This window comes from Microcebus murinus, chromosome 24 (genome assembly GCF_040939455.1).
Source record: "Microcebus murinus isolate Inina chromosome 24, M.murinus_Inina_mat1.0, whole genome shotgun sequence".
NCBI classification, from domain to species: domain Eukaryota; kingdom Metazoa; phylum Chordata; class Mammalia; order Primates; family Cheirogaleidae; genus Microcebus; species Microcebus murinus.
The window spans coordinates 15,184,950-15,208,579 of record NC_134127.1 but is presented as its reverse complement, the minus strand read 5'-3'; the positions used below and the strand labels follow the sequence as shown (position 1 = coordinate 15,208,579).

General features: G+C 33.7%; 1 protein-coding gene across 2 annotated transcripts in view; it reads left to right on the top strand.

Annotated features, from left to right (window-relative positions):
* Positions 1-5,323: 5,323 nt before the first annotated feature.
* MSR1 (macrophage scavenger receptor 1) overlaps positions 5,324-23,630 on the top strand; it is a 234,633-nt gene continuing 216,326 nt past the window's right edge. For both annotated transcript variants that reach the window (XM_012760365.3, XM_020282524.2), the window contains exon 1: positions 5,324-5,334. The gene's annotated coding sequence lies outside the window, so the exon portion shown is untranslated. The remainder of the gene's footprint in view (positions 5,335-23,630) is intronic.

Here is a 23,630-nt window from a genome sequence, read left to right as displayed (position 1 = left end):
ATTGCTTTTATTCCTCTTTACAAAGGAATTTAACAATGTATGAGGTTAAACAAAATGACCTAATAGAAAATATATCAGCTAGAACTATAAGATTGAAGGTGTCATACTGAGTTCTCAGAGTATGACAATAATATTGATTCAAATAGCCTCCAAAAATGTATTATCAAATTCCCAAAGTAGCAATAATGTTGTATTTGTTTTATGGGTAAGACATTTACAAAAGGAATTGATATACTTGGTTAATTTGCTTAGTAACATGTAATGCTAATATAATTCAAGACCCTTTTACTTGCTTAAGAAATGAATCTTCTATTTACATAGCTAAAGCAAAGTCAGAAGTTTTGAATTGCAAATCATAAACCTATACAAAGTTTAATTTAAATAGAATGTGAGAGATCAACTAGTCCATCCTCTTGAATTTATCTAATGGGAAACTGAGGCCTACTCCTGATAGCAAAATAATAAAATTAACGACTTAAATGTTTAAGAATTCATCATTATTTGCTTAATTAAAAGAACTAGCACAATGTTATTTACATTTAAAAAGTTCTCGATTAAGAGTATGACAACTTTAGAAATGAAAAGTCACACATTTAACTTGGGTAGTAGGCACTTCTTACTGTCCTAGAAACAATATATCCATGAAAATTGTTTTATGTTTAGATTTATACAGTATATCAAGCATGTAGAAGGAAATAGAGAATTTTATAATTAATACATTGTGCTGAAATTAAAATTTCTCTCCATTTATTTCAATTTATACATATTTTCTGAATAAAACATTACAGTTTCACTCCTCTGCCCTTTTGTATATGATTTTTCAGGTCATGTGTGTAGTGTTCACACCGACGTCTAAGGGAAACATATGGCTCTTAGATTATGCAGAGAACACCCTTCAAAGCCTAAGCCAGCCTTTACTCCCTCCTTTCAAAGAATTAGTTATTCTGCATTTGGATTTATAATTTCTAGTCATTCTTGACTGCATACACATACATACCTAATTTATTGAACAGAAGTACTTATGTGTACAAAATAGATGTACCTCATTTTTCTCTAAGTAGCATCTTCAACTAAACTGCAATAAAGTCTTCTTTTTCTCCCCTCAAGTTGCCAAATTGAATTGATTTAATACATATTCAGATTTTTTATTTCTTCTTGGGACAGTGTAAGTTGGATCTTTCTAGAAAAGAATAGAATTAAATACTTTTCTAGGTTAGTGGTTTAACATAATTCACTGTCTTTAATGATTAATAAATGAGCAGTAATTAATGTGCTGTGCTTAGAAAACTGTCTAGCACGTAGTAAGGGTCATATTAAACTTAGTTATTAGTGTTATTACTATGTAATTTTTAAAAACTAAAGTATCAACATTTGGTAATTATGTCCATTATATTTCAAATTATTTGATGGTATTTTCTCTGTTTTATTGAATAATATCTTCCAAATGTTTTTCTGTTTTGTCTTATTTTCTCCTTATTGCTTGAATTCTTAACACTATAATACCTGCATTTCACAAATGCAGGTATCTCTGGAACTATTCAGTAACTCTAACCATCTTCCCAAGATCTTAGGTGGCTTTAAATCTATTCATTTATCCTTCCTTCTGGCTATATTTTTTTTATCTATTATTAAAGTTCTAACTTATTTAAACGAATCTAAATGTAGTTAGTTTTTTTGATTGTTTCATAAAACTGATGCTTGTTTGGATTTAGTCACAGTTTTCAATGGGTTTGTTTGTTCTTCTGTTTTATGTTTTCAATCATTCCTTTAGTGTTCAACTTTCTTACTCCTGAAGAAAGTCCTTTCAAGAAATGCTATTAGTGGAAATATCATTCAGACTTTTCATCAAAACATCTGTATTTTTCCTAAGTCTTAACTAGTAACTTAGCTGGCTACAGAATTCCAGAGGAAATAATGTGTTTCCTCTCAAAACTAGAAGACATTTTTCTGATGACTTTCACTTTTCTTTATGCTGTTGACAAGTCTACTCATCAGTGTTACTGTCATTTACATATTGTTAATGTCTTTAGGTTTGTTTTGAATAGATCTCTTATTTTTGAAGTTCTGTAGTTTAACTGCAATGCATCGATGTGAGATTTATTTTTAATTATCATGTTAAGGAAATGTGCTTTTCAAACATGAAGACTTATGTCTTATGGGAGATTCATGTCATGGAAAATTCTTTGTCATTAACTCCTCAAATACTGCCTCTCTTCTCTTTACTGTCTTTCAGATCTCTGATACTAGATTTTGGTAAGATGCTAACACACTTTCTCTCATGCCCTTCTCTTGGACTTTGGCATTTCCTATTTCTTTATCTCCCTTTATGGCCTCTTTTGCAATGTCCTCGGATTGATCTTTTACAGGAATTCTATCTTCAAATGTTTCTAGTGCCCTTTTATAATAATTTATTGAATATTTTATTTCCAAAATTATATTTTTTATTTCAGAAGTTACCTGATTTCTCTTTTTTGTCTTTGGGGATTTTATATTTTTATTAAAATGTCTATTAGAAGTCTATTAACTGAAGTCCTTAGATATCTAATTTTGCTATTGCTTCCGCAAAGTATTAATGCTTTTACTGGTGCATTGTTTTCTCATGTGTGTAGTATTTTGGAGTCTGTGTTCTTCTTCAGTAGCCTTCTACATGGGAGGTTATATGTGGAATGCAGCAAGATCTGTTTGAGAATGTTTCACACTATAGCAGATAATCGTATACTTCAGTTAAAAGAAGTCAGTTGTGTTAATCTCTCACTTGGGGTTCTATGAAAGCAAAAGTGGCATTCATTTTCAGGGGATTTATTTTTTTCCCCCCACCTAGGATGCATGTGAAAGCAATCAAGTTTCCTTCTACACCTCCTACACTGATAGACATTTTTTTTCTCCGAGATCATCTTCTGGTGAGGTAGCCTTTCCATGGGTTCTGTCTTTATATGAGAATCTCAATTATGACTCTAACTTCCCAAGAACCTGGCTTACGGGCTTCTCACTCTGTATTTTTAGTTTCCTCTTGATTTGGTGTCCACGAGGCTTTTCTTAGTTTCCGGTGAGTTCCGTTGTACATTAAAATGTTCATTATAACTGTCATTTCAAGGTATTTTTAGTGGGTACAAATTTTCAGATTATTTTGTTATGTTGTCCTCAGCAGGTGATGTTTTGTTCATTTGAGAGAATAATTACTGTTGTTTGGCCACGTTAGTGGGGATTTTTTAAGGATGTAGAGGATAACAAGATTGTTATTGCCTGAGTCACTTAATGATTACACATAAATTATTGCCTGTGTTAATGCATATTACTTTCAACATAAAAGCAGGATAAACAAGGGAGTAGGATTACAAAATATGGACTTACATCTAAGTGATATAATTTGATATATTTATTGCATGTCATTTCTACCAGATATGTGAAGTTATAAAGTCATTTTCAGGATTTACCCCCCAAATAAAAATATAACAAATAAAAATGTATTTGAATAATTATATACATGTAATATCATGTAATGAATTAATTTTTTATTTGGGTGACTAACATCAAGATAATGACTTTATAATTCACATATAAGAAATTTAAAAAACATATAGACACAGAAAAGAGCAATGAAAATAATTTGAGGTTTATCTGAAGTATATTTTTCTAATAAATACTGAGAAAGTTAAATTTATGAATTATTAAGATAATAAAACTATTAAGGTAAATCCATTTCCTTGATTTCCTTGGGAAAATGTTAAGTGTATAAATGAGTTTTAAATATATACAAGGTATCCAGCCATGTAATATTAACAAGGGCTAGATGCTTTCTGGACAGATTATATATATAATATATGTGTATATATATAATATACATATATGCATATATATTTTTATATACACACTCTCTATTTCGTAATGTTTCATTTCACCATTACCCTAAAAGTGTGTATCTGTGGGTCAGGAGATTACAGATATTTAATTATTTTATTTTGATATCTTGCTACATTTTCTAGATCTCCTACAATAAACATGTATTATTTTTAATAATAAGGTAAACCAATGACTAATAAAAGTATCTCTATATCAGTGTTTTTCTACTTTTTGACATTTTAGAATATATGTTTAATTTGTTCATTATCTAGAAATAAGTTTGTGGTGGTCACAGACCTGTTTGTCATCTACTCCATGTATAATAAGGTTGTAAGTTGATATTCTGAGTGTCATTTACATTATATTTACATTATAATAACCTCAGATTTATGAACCATATCTTAGCAAAGGAATCTGAGCGATTCTTTTTAAAAATTAAAAAATACATAAAATAGAAGTTTTTATTACTTTCTTAGAGTTTTCTATTTTAGCTTTCTGTCTTTTATTCTTTATTTTTCTCTTCAATTTTGCATATAATGTGAATATCATAGAAATATTTCAGTATGCACCAAGACCAAATCAAAATACATCTTGTTTAATTACAGAAAACTAGAAACAATTTTAAAGGACAAAAATCATTTTTATCTTAAGCCAACTAATAAGATACAGGTTAATAATATTACAATGATCTTAGGTTTTTAGATCCAAATTTAAATATTTGAAAATTTTACTTAAAATATCACATATCAGCTTAAACTTTGAAATTTAGCTTGAAATTTTTATACTCTTGAAACTACATCTTGTCCAAATAATCCCCATATATTAACTGTCTCTTTAAGACTACTCTTTTCATAATTATATTACTTTATCACAAGAGGAAGTAAAGGGGATTTTATAATGAGAAAATAAGATGATTATCTTTATCTCTGTGTCTAGCCCCTAATACAATGTCAGGTTCTCAAAAAACATTATTTTTAATCCTCTTGTGCATCTAAACCAATACATAATAAACTTCATCCCCCCTCCATACTGAAATTAAATAAAATTAACTAAGCAAAGAAATATACCAACTTGCTTCCCTATGCTGCAAATGTGAAACTTCTTGGGGATACAATTGCTAACTAAAATAAATATTTCACTATTATAAAAAGTGAAAAAAAATCACAAGATCTTCTTCCTAGAGTTATTACATGATAATTTATGTACATCTTCTATTAGTGAGATGGGCACATAGTAATATATCAATTACCATTATTGTTGTTGTTATTTATTCTGTGATTTTTTTTTTTTGTTACTTACAGAATTATACAGAAAGACGTTACAGAAATATTGTTAGGATATCATTTCTTTTCCTTGAAAAATTGCTGCACATTTTAGGGTGGCATTTAATAACTTTTATCCTATTCATTTAAATATTTCCCTCTACACATGCACAATTCTTTGGCTCACTATAAATGGCAGTACAGGCTGTGGCAGGGTTTGGGTACATGGGGAACAGTCTCTGCATAGAGCAATTTTCCATCTCATACAGCACACAGAGCTCGGAGTAAATCTGGCAGATCGAACATCAGATGATCAAATCTGTTAACAGTTAGGGAAACCATGTGCTATCTAATAATTTTACCAACTATAATGTTAAAAGAAACATGACCTTGAGATAAATAAGCTTGGTAGGACTTTTTTTAGAAAACACTGGCCTTCTGTAATGTATCAAGTTACAAATAAACTCACTTCCTTATATTTAACAAGAATATTTCACTGGTCTTGAGTACATAACAATTACTTATTAAAATGTATAAAATAAAGTATATCATATTCATGAATAAATTGAATTATGTATAATTGATATAAAACTGCATAAAGGCATTCCCACTGGGAAATATTTCTTACTGTGTATGTGAAATTGAAAATACATGGCACACAGTAAATGTGGTAGCATGAAGATAGTAGAATCGTTTAAATATAAAAAACAGCGTTGACATGGGTTTTTATTTTTTGTTATCTCAAAACTATGCATTTGATGTAGTTTCTATATTTGGAATATTTATATTAAATGAATAAAATAACCGATGTCTATACTGCTAGGAGACTGGCCACTTCTTGATAAGATTGTTCATGGCCCAAGGAACAGTCAGATGCCATCGATAATTAATATATATATATGAATTACATATATAAAAATATCTGTGTCCACTTTAAAATCTTTCACAATTGTAAAAAAATATCATTATAGTTAAACTGAGTACACACTGGAAATTTACATGCTTGTTCATAGTCTGGGATCAGAGGAAACTTCTGCTAATGGGAAGAGTCCATTCAGAGTTGGTAACCCTCCATGGAAATGCATGTTAGACATTAGAGAGAGTGTAGTAGAGACTTGGTTTTCTAGGATTTTGCTCAGACTCCTGTGTATGAATGTCCTTTATTTGTATTATGAAAGTAGAGAAATCTAGTCTCCTCCTTTTTTGATTTCAAGTATCCATATCATGAGGTTGTATGAGTTTGATTTTAGGATATAAAGAGAAGGAAAGAATATTTGTCTCTATTAACTCTTCCTGGCTATCAAAATTACAATGTTTTTGAGGATCGTCTACTTTGCTAATATTTTTTCGTGTTATATTCAACTCTCATAGCATTCCTGGAAGATAAGTTCTGTTATTTACTTTTATAAATGAGGAAATTGAAACACTAAGAAGCTGAATAAGTTATTCAGGATCAGAGAGTCAGGATTTGCATATAGTTCAAGATGAGTTCCTTAGGACCAAGAAACAGAATCCAGATTCTGTCAAGCAGGAAAGAGGAAAGGGTAGGAGAAGTTATACCCATTCCCTTCCTTTAAAGACCTACCCCAGAAAGCACAGAGCTTAGTTTACATTCTTTCCCATTAACCAAAGGATAGTAACATGGCCACACTGAATCACAGGGAAGGTTGGAAAATATATACAATCTTTATTCAGGAAGGCTGTGCTCAATTTTCTAACTATTAAAAGAGTGAAAAGTAGATTTTGGTGTATAACTGCATCAAGTTATTCCAATTAATTATCCTGATTGTTTTGAGTGTTTTCATGATTTCATCAAAGAAACTTGCCATTGAAAAGACTTGCAAATTAAAGATTGAATAGTTTACATTTTCCATTGCTGAGTTTTCCTTAAGATTTAACTCCAGGAATAAGTTTCTGGCTTGGATCAATGAGGATATACTTCAACATTAGAAGAAGCATATACATTCATCTCTTGAATTATTGCTAGATGAACTTGCTATTTACAAAAACCCCAAAACATTGGATTCATTTTCTGTCATGTACTGTGAAATTGAAAAATTTTGTGACCAATTTCAAATTCCAGCATTTGAAGCAGTAGAGTGTAGGGGGGTTTGAAAAGATAGAAAGAAGGTTTTAATTCTTACTTTTCCATGTTAGCTGTACAACATTGGGACTTAGGTTCTTTTATCTATAAAGTATGCCTAATAATAAATGCTTAAAGTGATTTTAAGACTATCAAACTCCCTAAGGGGTATATATTAGTGTATGTGCATAGGTGAGTGTATGTGTTTACATATATGTATGATTTTTTTTTTTTGAGACAGTCTCGCTTTGTTGCCCAGGCTAGAGTGAGTGCTGTAGCATCAGCCTAGCTCACAGCAACCTCAGACTCCTGGGCTCAAGCAATCCTACTGCCTCAGCCTCCTGAGTAGCTGGGACTACAGGTATGCGCCACCATGCCCGGCTAATTTTTTCTATATATATTAGTTAGTCAATTAATTTCTTTCTATTTATAGTAGAGACTGGATCTTGCTCTTGCTCAGGCTGGTTTCAAACTCCTGACTTTGAGCAATCTGCCCACCTCGGCCTCCCAGGGTGCTAGGATTACAGGCGTGAGCCACCGCGCCTGGCCTATATATATGATTTTTCAACAAAAACCATTTACCAATTATATTTTATATACTCCTTGGTAATGATATGTTTCTCAATAGATTGCACATTTTAAGATCTTTTTATATGTGTACAATATGCATCTACACTGAGTTATAGGTTTCTATTTTATTTTTTTTTTTTTTTTTTTTTTTTTTTTATTTATTTTTTTTTTTTTTTATTTTGGCATATTATGGGGGTACAGATTTTAAGGTTTCAATAAATGCCCATTCCCCCCCTCCCCCCAAAAGTCTGAGTCTCCATCATGACCATCCCCCAGATGGTGCACATCTCACTCACTATGTATGTATATACCCGCCCCCCTCCCCCCTCCCACCTGCCCAATACCCTATTACTGTAGCACCTATGTGTCTACTTAGGTGCTACTCAGTTAATACCAGTTTGCTGGAGAATATATCTGGTGCTTGTTTTTCCATTCTTGGGATACTTCACTTAGTAGTATGGGTTCAGGTTTCTATTTTAAATGTGAGTAATCCTCTTTGAGAAGGTGACATTTGGGCAAAATGGTAAAAAAAAAAAAAAAAGGTAGCCAAATAGATATCTTGAATAAGGGAACAAAGGCCCTGAGGTGACTGAGTGCCTACCTTATTTGAAGGGAAGCAAGTACGCCCTGTGGCTGGAGGAAAGGGAGGGAAGAAAAAAGAGGCCAGACATGTGCTTGAACAGTAATTGGGACCAGGGTTCCCTAATGGGCCTTTTTAGGACTTTGGCTTTGTCTATCAAGCAAATGTGGAACCATTGCAGGATTTCAAGCATAGAAGAACCATGCTCTTATTTTTGTTTCCAATGGACATTTTGGCTGCTATACTATAAATAGACCATGGAGGGTGCTATGGTCTGAATGTGTTCCCCCCAAATTCATGTGTTGGAAAGTTAATCTCCAATGCAACAGTGTTGGGAGGTGGGGCCTTTTGGGAGGTGTATAAGTCATGAGGACCGTGCCTTTAAGACTAGATTAATGACATTATGAAAGGGTTTAATGGAGGGAGTGTGGCCCCTTTTTGCCCCTCTGCCTTCTGCCAGGTAAGAAAACTGCAAGAAGGTAGACATAGATGATCTTGATCTTGAGCAGACATAGATCTTTGCAGACATAGATGATCTTGATCTTGAGCTTCCCAGCCTCTACAACTGTTTGCAATAAATCTCTGTTCTTTATAAATTACCCAGGGTGTGGCATTTTGGTATAGCAGTAAAAATGAACTAAGACAGAAGGTAGTCATGTATGCTGAGACCATGCAGGAGACTAAAGCAGTAACCCAAAGGAAGTGCCATGATGGCTTAGAAGAGGGTAGTAGTGGAAGAAATTGCAAAAGTTGACTGATTCTGGATATATTTTATATTTAGATATAATTGGATAACTGAAGGATTACATAAAGTTTGTAAAAGAAAGAAAGAAGTTGAACATATTGGCAATGTTTCTAGACTAAACAATAGGAAGGATACAGTATCATTTAGAGAAAGGTCCAAACTATGGGAGGACAACCACGGAGGAAGATTAGAGGTTAAATTTAGGACATGATAGAGTTGAGATGTCTCTTAATATCCAAATGTAGAAGTCTAAGGAGATCATAGGCTTAGAGATCTAAATTTCAGGGAAGAGTTCTAGGATGGAGATGTGAATTTGAGAATTATGAGCAGATGCATGGTATTTACAATGCCTTTGGAGGAAATCACCATGTGGGTATGGGGACATAGCAAGGAGGGCCACAAATGAATCCCTGAAGCCCCCCTAAGTTAAGAGGTTGAGAAAAAAAAGCGCAGTAAGGAAGACTGAGAGGCAGCTGTCAGAATGGTAGGAGGAAAATTTGGCAAGTGTGGTGTCTAAGAGGTCATGTTTAGGCACTCAATACTGCTGACTGTCAAGCAAAAATCTGGACTGATAGTTTACCCTGGCTTTAACTTCATGGAGATCACATGGACATGGGGAAGAGCAGCTGCACTGAAGTGATAAATGCTCGATTGGTGTATTAATTTGGTAAGGCTGCCTGAGTAAAGTAACGCACACTGAGTGGCATAAACAACAGAATTGTTTCCCCTCACAATTCTGGATACTAGAAGTCTAAAATCAAGATCTTGGCAAGGTTGTTTCCTTCTAGGAGCTATGTGGAAGAAGCTGTTCCACATCTCTCCCTTAGCTCCTTATGGTTTTCTGGCAATCTTTGGTATTCCTTGGCTTGTAAAACAGCATTTTTATCCATGCCTTTATATTCACAGGTGTTTGGGGAGGGGTGTATCTCCAAATTTCATGTTTTTATAAGAACACCTGTCATATTGGATAACAAGACTACTTGACTTTGGTATAACTTTGTCTTAACTAATTACAGCTACAACAACTCTATTTCCAAATAAGGTGGCTAAGATTTTAACATACGAATTTGGAGTGGAGCACAATTCAAACTATAACAATTGGGGAGAGATTAAGACAGAATGAAAGAGACGAAATGGAGCAGTGAGTTTAGAACATTCTTTTGAGGATTTTTCTGTAGAAGGGAACAGAAATGGCACAGCACTTGCACCTTTTTTTCCATTTTGTTTCGGAAGGGAGGGATAGGTGACTGGAGCTGCTTTTCACCCATTTTATAGAACAAAGGAGCTTTGGAAAACAAGTACTTATTCTTAGCTAAAGGGATTCCCATTGCCTGCAACTGAAGAAGCCTCGAGTTACTCCTAGCAGACTAGTTCTTAGTGATTTCCAAGAAATTTTAAAGAATGTTCTTAAATAGCACATTCCATTTTGAGTTATGCTAAATAATCATAGACTGTGTTCAGTTTTTCCATTTCATCTTTGCTAAGCTTTAAAATTGAGTTTGGCATATCAAATAATTCACCAGCAGACTTAAAAGAATCTTTTTTCATTAGTTGCATTAGTTCCACTATTTATCTAACTCTAAATAAACTTCTATAATTTCATGTGCATAGCTGTTGCTCATTATTGAGCAGCTGATTTTTGCAATTGGGGGAAAAAAATGAAAGATTCTAGGCAGGTGTAACTGATTGAACTGAAATCCAGGTAAGCCAAATGTATTTCAGAAACTGAAAAGCCATCTATTATCAGGGATGCAAAATGCTCTCTAAAAAGAATATCCTAAATCTGTAATTTCTAACATCTTTCACATAGGGTTTATTTTCTATTACTTGATACCTACACTTAGGCATGTTCAGGGCTGCGAGTTGACATTAAATAAAGAAACTGACTAGAGGGTTCTCAAACACAGCCTTGCAGTCTTATGAAGATTCAAGTACACAGGGAATATTTTTCATAGGAAAGAGTGAGAGAGGTTCATAAGCTAATCAATTTCTTCTAAATTATTTTTATATATTCTTTTAACAAGTTAAAATCTCTAAAGCTGGGAAAGAAGTAGATGACTTAAAGTATCAGGAAAACTTATTAGAAATATAACTTTAAAACACTAGTATGTTACTGCTTTCTTTTAAGATTATTTTATTATTTAATAAAATAATTTTTAAAAATAAGTAAAGATTCAGAAAAAAAGGTGAAAATTTCTTTTCAACTCTTTCCACCCACATTTACTCTACAACACAAGGAGAGATTATGTAAGTAATTTGGTATGTATTCTTTGATCCTTTATTAGCATACTTACATACAAGAAGAGTGCACTAAAAACATCCTCACATATAGTTCTGATAAAATATATTTATTGTGCTGTTGCTTTCTTCTCTTGATGATGTCCTGAGGAACTTTTCATATATAAGTGCTTGCCTTAGTTCATTTTGTGTTGCTAAAACAGACTGGATACTTTATAAACAATAGAAGTTTATTTGACCCATGATTCTAGAGGCTGGGAAGTCCAAGAGCATGGCACACACATCTGGTGAGGTCCTTTGTACTACATCATTCCATAGCTGAAGGTGAAAGCACAAGAGAGTGAAAGCAAGAGGAAGCCATACTCATTTTTATAAGTCCACTATTGTGATAATTGAGCTACTTTTGTGATAACAACACTTGTCTATTCATGAGGGCAAAGTCTATTCACCTCCCTTCTTTATCATTAATATCTCTTCATTTGTATTAATTAATGCTGTAAATTCTCCTCTAAGTATTGTTATGACCACATCTCATAAGATTTAATATGTATCTTAAAGAAAATTATGCCCAAAGAAAGAGCTCTATTATTAAACAGTACTAACGAGATTTAATACAGTTCTCTTTGGACCTGGTAGGAGAATTTTTCTTAATAAAGATTATCAGAGAAAAAATAGGGAGATAAAAGGATCACCCAGAGACAATATTGTTAAAAGGAAGGGTGAGAGATAGAATGTGAAGACTAATGTAAATAAAAATTTGGATGTTTGATATTGAAATATCATAGTGGAGATGAAACATGAGGCAATTAGAAGGTCTCAAGAGGTTGATAGAATACTCCAATAGGAGAGGAGCAGATGCAGTACTGAAGAGCCAATCACACAGACCAGTGAAATTGATGAATTTTGGTCAATGGCAATGCCTCAACCATGACACAAGCCATCAGCTGTGATGGAAACCTCTAGGCCAATACTGGCAGGCATAAAGCAGTGCCTAGTGTTGTAAAAAAAATTTAATTGTAGGAAAGTTTCCAGAGTGAAATCTTGGGGAAAATGAAATTACTTATTTAAATTGTGCAAATGATATAGACTGGATCTCAAAAATAACATAATTTTAGAAGTAGAATGTAATCCCAGCCAGACCACAGATGAATTCCATCATAGAGTTTCTGGTCTGATGATTAGCTACACCGTCTTGGGCAAGAACACCTTAAATATGTATTGCCCTGTTTGGAAATTTGCCCTAGAAAGAAATCTAGGATGAGTTAGAAGTTGCAATCAAGTGGTTCAGCAGCCAGCACTGTGCTTTCTATACATGATAGGCACTTACAAAAGATGTCTTAAAAGAAAAAATAATGACTCACTGGTCCTAGTTTATAGAGAGGAAGACTGCAGGAATTGAAAGGAAGTAGTGCTATATAAATTTCTAACATAGAAGTATGCCCTAATGGTTGATTTGCATATGTAGTATTGAGATATATGAAAGGAACATAAACTGTTCAACATATAGCAGGGACTTTGGGAAACCTTGAACACTTTACTTACCTCAGTTATGATTTTTAATGGCTATATTATAGTAACTAAACATAGCTCTAAAGATGATCATTTAGATAGGATCATCGTGAATAAATTCCACAGCTTTATGTGTGTATATTCCTACATCTAACTATGCAAATAGCTTTTAAATCTCAATAAATTAGATGGTTACATAATATCAGGAAATTTAAAGCAAAGAACATATCAAATTTTGAAATAACACTTATATTTTTTATATAAAATTTAAACATATCATTGTTATGTTTATGTTTTAAATTTATATGTACAATACATTCCAAACTGCAGGGAAACCTAAGAAAGTATTTATGATAATACACTGTGTGTTTCAAAATTAATAACTTAAAACTTTGTACTATAATTCTATATTATATACTTTGAAGTAAAATATGTAGTAGAAAGAAAGGTATACAACCTTTTTATTTTCAGAGAGTATGGATTGCTATGTCGAGACTTTGCTTGTAGATTTGATATTTGTAAGGTAGAAAAATGGCATAATATACTCATTTTTTAGTGTATTGTGAATCTTCTAAGAAATTCTGTTTATAAAATTATTGGAAGTATGAGCATTATTGCAATGCTTTTATTTTTGCTGGATACACTACTACAAACTACAGGAGTCCAACACATCAGGAAATAGCAAAAGGATCACAAGTGAGAAGTAGATGCATGGCCTTTGTTTATAATGCAGTGTACTGACTGAATACTAAAATAGCAAATATTATGTTGCTGAGATCTTAACCAAAAATAAACTTTTTTTCTGGTATGTGAACTATTTTTCCATACCATATGTGTTGTTAATCTAAGCGAAATTATTTTGAACTTGCCATAGCACATACATAATTTTCAAACAAAAGTTGTTGGGAGAGTGATGCTTTCATTCCACTTTTGCTGATTTTTCTCTCACAGCAAACAATATGCCCCTGATGAAACACACACACACACACACACACACACACACACATACACACATACATACACACACACACATACATAAATATATACACAAAAATGGAAATATTTTTTTAAAAAATCACTTTCCCCACAACTCTAATGCTTGGCTGAGCTAAACTTTATTCATATGGATTTTTAGTCCTCAAATTAAATGATTAAATGGCATTTCCTTAGAGAAAGTTCTCCTGACTCTTTCCTAATCCATATTAGGCTTTGTTCTGTTAGTCTGTATCCTAATCAATTTTTACTTTTGGTATTTGTAACTTTATATTCTTTGTGTGTTGACTATTTTATCAAATGCATCTACAAGGACTATAAATTATGGTGAGTTTACATATTACTTGGTGTATGGTAGACCTGCAGTAAGTATTTGTTAAATACAAATAAATAGGATTTCAATAAAAATTAAATGAGTTATTTATAAAGCATGTAAAATAGTGGCTAGCACGTAGTAAGTGTTCTTAATTTTTGAAATAGAGAATTGTTATGCAGTATGACTTCTTAGAAGTAGAATTACTAGAGCATAGGATTTATATACTTCTTTTTGTAATTTCAATTAATTTTCTTAAGGTATAATTTACATATCATAAATTCACCTCAGTGTACAATTCAATGCTTTTCTATAAAAATATTTTAAATAAAAATAAATTCTAAAGTTACCACACTTACTGCTATACGCTAGCAGAAAAATACAGGCAATATATTTCACAATTGTTTTGTTATTGTGATCTTTTCCCCCCAGATTCTCATTTCAAAGGTGATATTTGGAAATGCTGAGAAAAATAAGCAAACATTCTCTATCAGTTTTTCTTTACACCTCAAACTACATTTCTTAGGGTGAAGGATATTTTTATTATTTGTGTGAAAGGGCACAATTGACTATTCAAATCCCGGGTATAGGTTGAGAAATATATTGAATTACTTAACTAATGCTGTATTTTTTATAAAGCAATGATGGAATAAATTGCAGTTGTCCTAGCACCATTGTGACACTGTGACACTGTTTCATGAGATTCTGGCTCCCATGGGATTTAAATTGCTAGCTCAAGGAGCCAGAGATATTTCAGATTCTTTGCCTAGTTGGCCGAGTGAAACTGGTCTCACTGGTATACTGTCATAAACAGTATTGAGGAGGATAAAACCCTTAGTACTGTAAAAGAAGACTTAGGTGGGGTAGTTATGTTGGAGTGGATTTATTAATATTACCATGTTTCCCCAATAATAAGACAGGATCTTATATTTATTGTTCCTCAAGAAGACACAAAAATAGGGCTTATTTTTAGGGGATGTGTTATTTTTTTTTAAGTGTGGTACAACAATCTACATTTATTCAAATATAGCTAAGTCGTCATCTTCTGGAACATCATCATAACACTCCAAACCCCGAATTCCATCCTGAATTTCTTGCGACTCTATTTCCTGTAGAACCATTGGCCCCAATCTCTCATGTCGAACAACAGAGCTCTCATGGTGCAGGTGAGAAGGGCTGCTCGTCTTCTTTACCACTCTGCGAGGAAATGCATGGGTTGTGCAGATACGCTGCGTAGCCACGTCCACCACTAGGTCTTATTTTCTGGGTAGGGCTTATAGTGCACAAAGGCTTAGAAATCCTACTGGGGCTTATGGGTAGGTCTTATTTTTGGGGAAACACGGTATATGTGACAGTTATTTATTGCCACCTCTCCCTGCTGCTACACACCTTACCCCTAGAAGGTGCTCTCCTCCACAAAGAACTGAAATACTTTGGTGTCAGAAGCATCAGGGCACTGCAGTGGTTGTCCTGTGTTAAGCCAGTGATTCAAGGAGGAGATGATCCATTGGAAAAGCTCCCTGATTTCAGTAGGGAAGTAGCAGCATGACAGCTAAAGTCAGAGTTGGTGTAATAGCTAATGGCTAAGGTGCAAAACAAAGTGGGTAGACCTTTGTAAGTCATTGCTTGAGGCTAATTGATTATAGTATCTCTAGAACTCAAAAGATGGGAAGCTCACTGAGATCTTTCTCATTCTTGTTAACTGGACAAACTTTAGATATAATGAAAACAAAACAAAACTGTACCACCCTGGGGAGTCAATTCTCTTACCTGAATCATTTCATAGCACCTCACTCATCCCTTTGAGTAAATGGGAATATGGGTACCTTTGAGAAAAGGTTCTTGTCATAACATCATTAGTTTATATTATAGATTTTCTGCTATCTTTCCCTAAAGACACCAACGCCTTTTATCAGAGTTGGTATGCTGGATAGGTATTTGGAGGATTATTGACCACTGGCTCTGAAATGATGCTGTTCTGTTCTAGGGAATAGAACACCATTCTTGTCTTCCAGGCAGTGTTGTGCCTGTGGGCATCAGATGATCAATGGAGTTTTGCCCTAATTCTGTCTCACAGTTGGCCCAGGGGCTTGTAAAACAATATTGCATTTATTTCCCAAGTGCTACAGCATATCATTGGCATTGTAGCAACTGGCACATTGTTTGCCTGAGTGTTTGATTCTGATTATCAAGGTGAAATATAGTGTTTGCCACACAGTGAGGAGGGAAGTTGAATCTCTGGAATCCAGAGCATCTTCTGTCAAGGGATAAAAGGTAAGAGAAAACAAAGAAACCTGGACAGGCACGTCTGCCAAGAGATCATACCTCAGGGATATAGATTTGGATCACCTTACCAAGTAAGAACACTGGTCCACTAAAGTGTAGCCTGAAGGAAAAGGGAAATATTGATTGGATCAGAGAGAACAACATTAGAAATACTGATAAAACCCTGGTGAACAGTTGCAAAACTGAGGACCCAAAGAAGCTATTCATATTCTTCTTTCATTATCTTGTATGTTATTAACTAATTATTAATCATGTTCTTTTTTACTTTTTTCTTTCTCTACTACTGTTACTGAATTTTTTGCTATGGTTACCTTTTTATAATTTATTTATAATTTATAAGAAATAAAAACAGCATTGAAACTGTACGAGAAGAGAATTAACATTATCTAGAATTAAATGTAATAGTTGGTGAGACCTTGGGTCTTACCCCTCACGGAGATGAGCACACTGTCATTTGAGGGTTCATTGTATTATGTCATGTGGGAACATGTGCCTGTTGCTGTTACTTGGGAGTTAAAATGTGAGAAGAAACCTGTGTGTAAGTGTGGAGTAGCCAAAGGACCACTAGTGTAGATTGTCTTGGTCAATATTTATTCCAACACCCAAAGGTAGGATCCAGATGTGACTTAGGTTCCACTTGAGGAAAGCTGCTTGGTGACAACTTCAGAGTCTGTTGCTTCTTAACGGTGGTAGAATCAGCAGTTACCTTGGTGCCCCAATCCTGCCTAGATTGTGTACCTTTCAAGGTATTCTTTCAATAATCTCTGTTCCCTATTTAGCATGTTTTTATTTAAGTTGGAATGGAATATTTAAGTTTCTTGTCCAAAACTAAGAACCCTGGTTTACATAGTAAATAATATTACAACCTAATACCGTGTTGAAGTTCAAATAAAAACAAACATTTGAAGGATTTCTCTAACATTCCTAAACCTTTTCAGTCACCTCTCAAATAGGAATATTTACTCAGCTCTGCCTATCTTAAATGACTGGTGTAAGAATCAACTGAGAATAGGTATGAAAATTATTATGAACTTCAGAGTCACATGAACAAAATGTGAAGGTTAATGTCATTCTACAAAGAACAGTAAGAGAATAGAGCTGTGGTTGGAAATGAGTACACAATAAGTTGAGATGTGAAGGTTGTCAATATTTAAATGTTTTCTAGAGAAGTCCCAAGAAGATGTATGGTTGAAAAACCTCTGGAATGTCAATTGTTACTGAATTCTTAAAGATACGAAGCACAGATAACATACACCGTGGGGAGAAAATAAGATGAAAAAATAGGAAGTGTTCTTCAAAATTTATGCTTATAATTGATGACTATGATTACAGTTAAGACATAAGAGGTTCTTATAAAAGCTAGAACAGAGGCAAAACATCAACAGATTATAATTGCCGAAGATTTTGTATATGTTCGATGTTAACACAAAGTATTTTTGTTCAAGAATGTGAACTTCGTTTGATATTTGCATACTATAATATCAAATTATGAACTATATTTTAATATAAAAAGAGCAAAGAAGTCAGAATACATAGCATAAGATCTGAGGCAGCTTCTCTGATATGCACTTATTATTGCATAAGTGGTCAGCCTTATGCAGTAATAGTTATTTATCAATAGTATAATCATGGACAATGTCATACAGTGAGTTATCATAAAGAAGATCGTTTCATTCTCCAATGAGAGAAATATAAGTTACAGGTGATATTCTTAAAGAAAAAGAAAAATGAATTCATAGTTTAGACCAATAATATATAGCAACAGTCCCCAACCTTTTTGGCACCAGAGATTGGTTTCATGGAGGACAATTTTTCCATGGACCAGGTGCAGGAGGGGTGGTTTTGAGATGACTTAAGCACATTACATTTATTGTGCCACTTATTTCTACTATTATGTTGTAATATGAAATAATTATACAACTCACCATAATACAGAATCTAATGACCCCGCTGATCTGACAGGAGGTGGAGTTCAGGCAGTGACATGAGTGATGGGGAGTGGCTGTAAATACAGATGAAGCTTCACTCTCTCCCTGGCCGCTGTTCACCTCCTGCTAGGTGGCCTGGTTCCTAACAGGCCACAAACTGGTGGTACCAGTTTCACAGCCCAGGCTTGGGAACTGCAAATACATAGGATAAGCAAAGGTGCAGCCCTATAAAACACGAAGGTCATTTAAAATAGTAAAATTATACAGCAAATCCTATAAAGCATAAATGTCTTGCATTTATATTTAATACATGTGCTCTTAATGTATTGAAAAGTGTACATATAATACAAACATACAACTTGTATTTATTATGCATTTGATTTAAATTTGATCCCAGCGTACATAGGTAAAGAGGCACAGACTTGCATTTAAATCTGCTTCAGCAATTACAGTTTTCAGCTATATGACCTTGGAAAACTTCCTTAATATCTTAGACCTATGTGTATCTTATTATACCAATAGCTTATATTTATTACATAACTTATTTTAAAATTTGAATTATTCCATCTTGTTTTCTAAGCACTGTTTTTTATTGCATCATATTTCTATTTTATGCATGCCACATTAACTTGAATCTTTGAAATTGCATAGTTTCTTTTTATTTTAAAGTTCTCTTTAATTTTCTGAATTACCTCAGTTTTCTATTAAATCAATCATCCTCTCTTGTTATCTTGATTTCTCTCCTCATGGTATTGTATTTTCTCCAAATGTCTGGTAACTCTAACAATGAGGTTTTAAGCTAATGATTAATATTCTCTGGAATAAGTATCTACTTTGTATGTGTCAATCTGATCCCGTAATCATTCGTTCTTCTGAATGGGAGAGCTGAGCCTGAGATTCAGGTAAGTGGGTTGAATATTTTGACTTGAGTGAGGCTCCATTTGCTTCTGGGCAGAATAAGTTTGCTTATATTTTTTTCAGAGCATTTTTCTGTATAGCTGGAGTAGGAAGAAGTTTGAACTGACTTCGCTAGTCTATACACAGTTCTTTAATACATTATGATACCTACGGTTGGCTTTATTTTACAAATACAGCCAAAGCAATGTCTTCCATTCCGCACATTCTTCTTATCACATAATGTGACTTTGACTCTTCTTACCAAAAGGTGAATTGCATGATTCTTCCCCTTGAATCTGGGTGGCAGATCTGACTTCTTAGGCTAGGTCATAAAAAGTTATAAAACTTCTCTCTCTCTATTTTCTTCTTGGGACACCCATTCTTGGAAATTTACTACCAAGCCATAAGGAAGCCCAAGCAACCACATGGAGAAGCCATGTGTAGGTGGTCCAGCCAGCAGTTGCAGTTGATGTCTCAGTTAACAGCTGGTATCAACCATCACCCATGTGAGTAAATGAGTGAGGCTTTAGAAAATAACAGCCTCATCTGTGGAATCCCTCCTGGATTTTGAGTTACTCTAGTCATTGAGTCAGCTCCAACTTTAGAAGCTTCTCAGCTATGGCCCCAGGTATCATGGAGTACAGACAAGGTGACCCCGTTGAAATATTTAACCCCCTGTAACAATATGTATGGATAATAAAATGATTACTCTTTTAGGGGGCTTTTTTGCCACTCTGTTTGTAGTATTTTTCACTCAGTAATGGTGACTTGGACACTGGTCTCGTTTTTTTGCCACAAACCATTCTGTTGTATGTATTTACTGACCTGACTCTGCCCTAGAGCCTTATTTGTGCCTCACAGAGGAGAAAGACTTCTGATTCTGAGGCATCTTCTGTCATGGGTGTGTTCATCCCAGTGATAATTGTGCTATGTCTTATGCATTAATATGGTACCCATTGTCTATCTTTAAGAAACCCATCAATACATCTGATTACTCCTTCTAACTTGTCCTTTTTCAGGTATGTAAATGTTTTATGCAAATTTAGGGGAGATTAGAGAAGTAGAACATATGTGATCTCTGTACTAGAATTCCAAAAAAGTCTAGTTAACAGGTGCTTCAAAATCTTTGTCACCAAAATAAAAATTGCTGTTCACAAAAACATATGATTGTGCCCTTTCGTGTAGCTTTTACATTTTTACTGTTTTATAGTGGCCATTGTTTATAAAATTAAAAAAAAAACAATTATGCCAACCAGTAAAATCTGAATCATAATTAAGCAATGTGAAATGATGAACAACAAGACTGAAAATCTGGGAAGTTACGACTGCTTGGAAAATGTCATTATTCAGATCCTGCCAGCAACCAGTTCCAATTAAGGGCTCAACTCTTCAGGAGGCATATCGATTCTGAAAGTCTACCAGTGTTTCATGAAAGAATTACTGATTGATTTTGCCTAATGATTTGCAAGCCTACTTACTGAGCTAAAATATGAAAAATGCCTATGAGTGAGTGAGTGAGTGAGAGAGAGAGAGAGAAAGAGAAATCAGATCACGTATAAAGGATATAGAATCTTAATGGCTTCCAAATGTTTAACTATAACACTGGAAGTTTAATGTCAACTTAAAAATATGTCAACTTCAAAATTTTGAGGGAAGTTTATTTCCACCCTAGAAATCTATGTCAAGTATAAATATCACTTGTATGCATTAATAGGGTTTTTCAGAAAAGGAAGATCTCAAAAATTTATTTCCATGGAATATTTCTCAAGAAATTTGGGTTTTTTCAAAACAAAGTAGTGAAATCAAAAATACTATTAAATAGGATCCAAGAAAGAGAGAATCCAACACAAAAGATATTATAGAAAATCAACATCTCAGGGCAACAGACTTGGAGTTTCTGTCTCTTCCTGTGAAGAGACACTCTGGGAGAAAGGGCTGTGAGAAGAGGACAATTATACCATACCTGATGTGTTTAATGTACTGGGACAAGATTTATGGAGAGAATTCAGTGCAACTGATTGATGGGTACATAGCACACTAAGTAAAATAAGTAAGTTATTTTAAAACTCCAGTTAAAGAGCTCAACCACAGTTAAAATGTAGTAGAGGAAGAAAAAAAATCATATATTCCATGTGGCTCGGCTATGAATAAATTTTTAGAGTCATAATTTTTTCTTATGTGCTAAGTGTTGAGTAAAACTTCCTGAATTTCGGTTCAAACAAATGGAGTCTGAGGCCATTTCCTGAGATGGTGAAGAAAAATGGATGAGAAGCTGAAAGGTGAAGCAGAGATAATTTCATTCAAGTTTCTTATGGAAGCAGGAAGAATCTAGTCATAACAGGAGTATTAGGGACTATTCTCATGGACAAGGCTGAATGTTGCTGATCCATTGTTTATTTTCCTGTTCTTCCTTAGGGACCTGTTCCCATAAAGTCAGGGACAAGGATGTGCCCAATAGAAAAACATTATTTCTCAGATTACCTTTTGGACAGTTTTGGCCATTGAAATGCACAGTCTCTGACTTAAAGATGGTTCAACCTTTGATTCTATAACTTTGTGATGATGCAAAAGTGATACACATTCATTAGAAACCATACTTTAATTATCTATACAACCATTCTGTTTTTCAATTTCAATGCAATAAATTCCATGAGATATTCAGCACTTTATTATACAATAGGCATTGTGCTCAATGATTTTGCCCAACTATAGGCTAATGGAAGTGTTCTGAGCACATTTAAGATGGGTCAGGCTAAGCTATGATGTTATTAATAGGTAAGTTAGGTGTTTTAAATGTATTTTCTACTTAATATTTTCAGTATAAACCTTGGAAAAAAATGGATTTATCCTGATGGATTTATCAGGACAGATCTTCATTGAAGAAAATCTATATAAGAAAATCCTTGAGATGGTGATTCTGAGAAGTTATTTTTTAATGGGGCTGACTCAGCTGGGGGGCAGACAACCTTTTGCCCTTGGATGATCTACAGATTTCTTGAGAAAAAAAGAGTGAAAGAGAGGGACATCTGTGTCTCATTTGAGTTAAAGTTATTTGGGTTTTCCAGCTTTTATAGCTAAACTTAATATTGATGGAATTATCCATATTACATATTTTATTTCTTTGCAAGGTCCTTAGTCAATGTGTATCTCCCTCATAGTATTGCTCCCTTGAAATGCCTTTTGATTTGCATTTTAAGTCTCAATCTATCTTTTCAGGTAGAGTTCTTCAAACTCTCTATAGTTCAGATTAAACTTATTAGTAATTTCCAATTTATTGCAGACTCGTTTATGTTAAAATATACAATTGTGTGCTTGGATGTCATGGCAATGCTATTAAAGGTCTCAATGCATATTCCAAGTTTATACTTAATTTTTATACTTATCTTGCCCCAGGCCAGCAGTGGTGTGTGCGTTACATTTCAACTAGCACTGCCTTAAGGGTGATATCAACATCTATATTATATATATATATATATATATATATATATATATATGAATATTTAATTTTATCATTACAACTCACCAAAACAACATTTAGACAGGTATAGAACTGCAATTTTATCTGCATTTGGAAAGGGAAAACCAGACCAGACACAGACAGTTTTACCTCTGAAAAAAATTTTTTACTTTCAACTTCTCTTCTTCAGAGAAAAAAATACTGAAGTCATTCTGACTCTTTTTTTCATTTGTATGTAATATTTGTGTTTCAAACTAACATTTTGATTTTTAAATTGGATATTTCTAAGACTTTTTTGTCTTTGCAGTGAAAACTTTCACCAAGATATATCTAGATTCTGGTCCATTTTAATTATATTTTTGTTGTTAACTAATGAATAGTCACATGGATTTGTTCAGCTCAAAATTGTTCTATTAGATATTCTTCTATTTCCTTATCTTGCTTTCCTGGTTTCCACAGTGTAGATTTCCAGCCTCAGTCCTGCTTGTGTACCATGTTTTCATTAATTTCTCTTTCTTTTTGACTTTCTGATGAGAAGTGACTTTCAATATCACTTATTTAATTTCTCCAGTAGAAGTAAAGCTCTGCTTTAAAACTCCATAGTCATTACATCTGTTTAGTCTACTGGAAAAGACACCTGAGAACTTTCTCCTGATTGCTTTCATATGCCTAATTCAGATTCTAAGTTTTAATAATTTTATTCATTTTGTCTGAAAGACTTCTGCTGAATTGAGCCAGTCCTTATTTTATAATAAGTGAGTTTAAACTTACTAAGGATTTTTTTTTCTCTTCAAATTCCCTATGTAGTTTTAGGATACACATATAGTTTTACCAAAAGCAGTTTCCTACTTTGGACATCCATGGGCTAGATTTCCTTTCCTTTGTGTAATTCTTTAGCTTTTCTGCCATTTTACTTTCTAGTATAATCT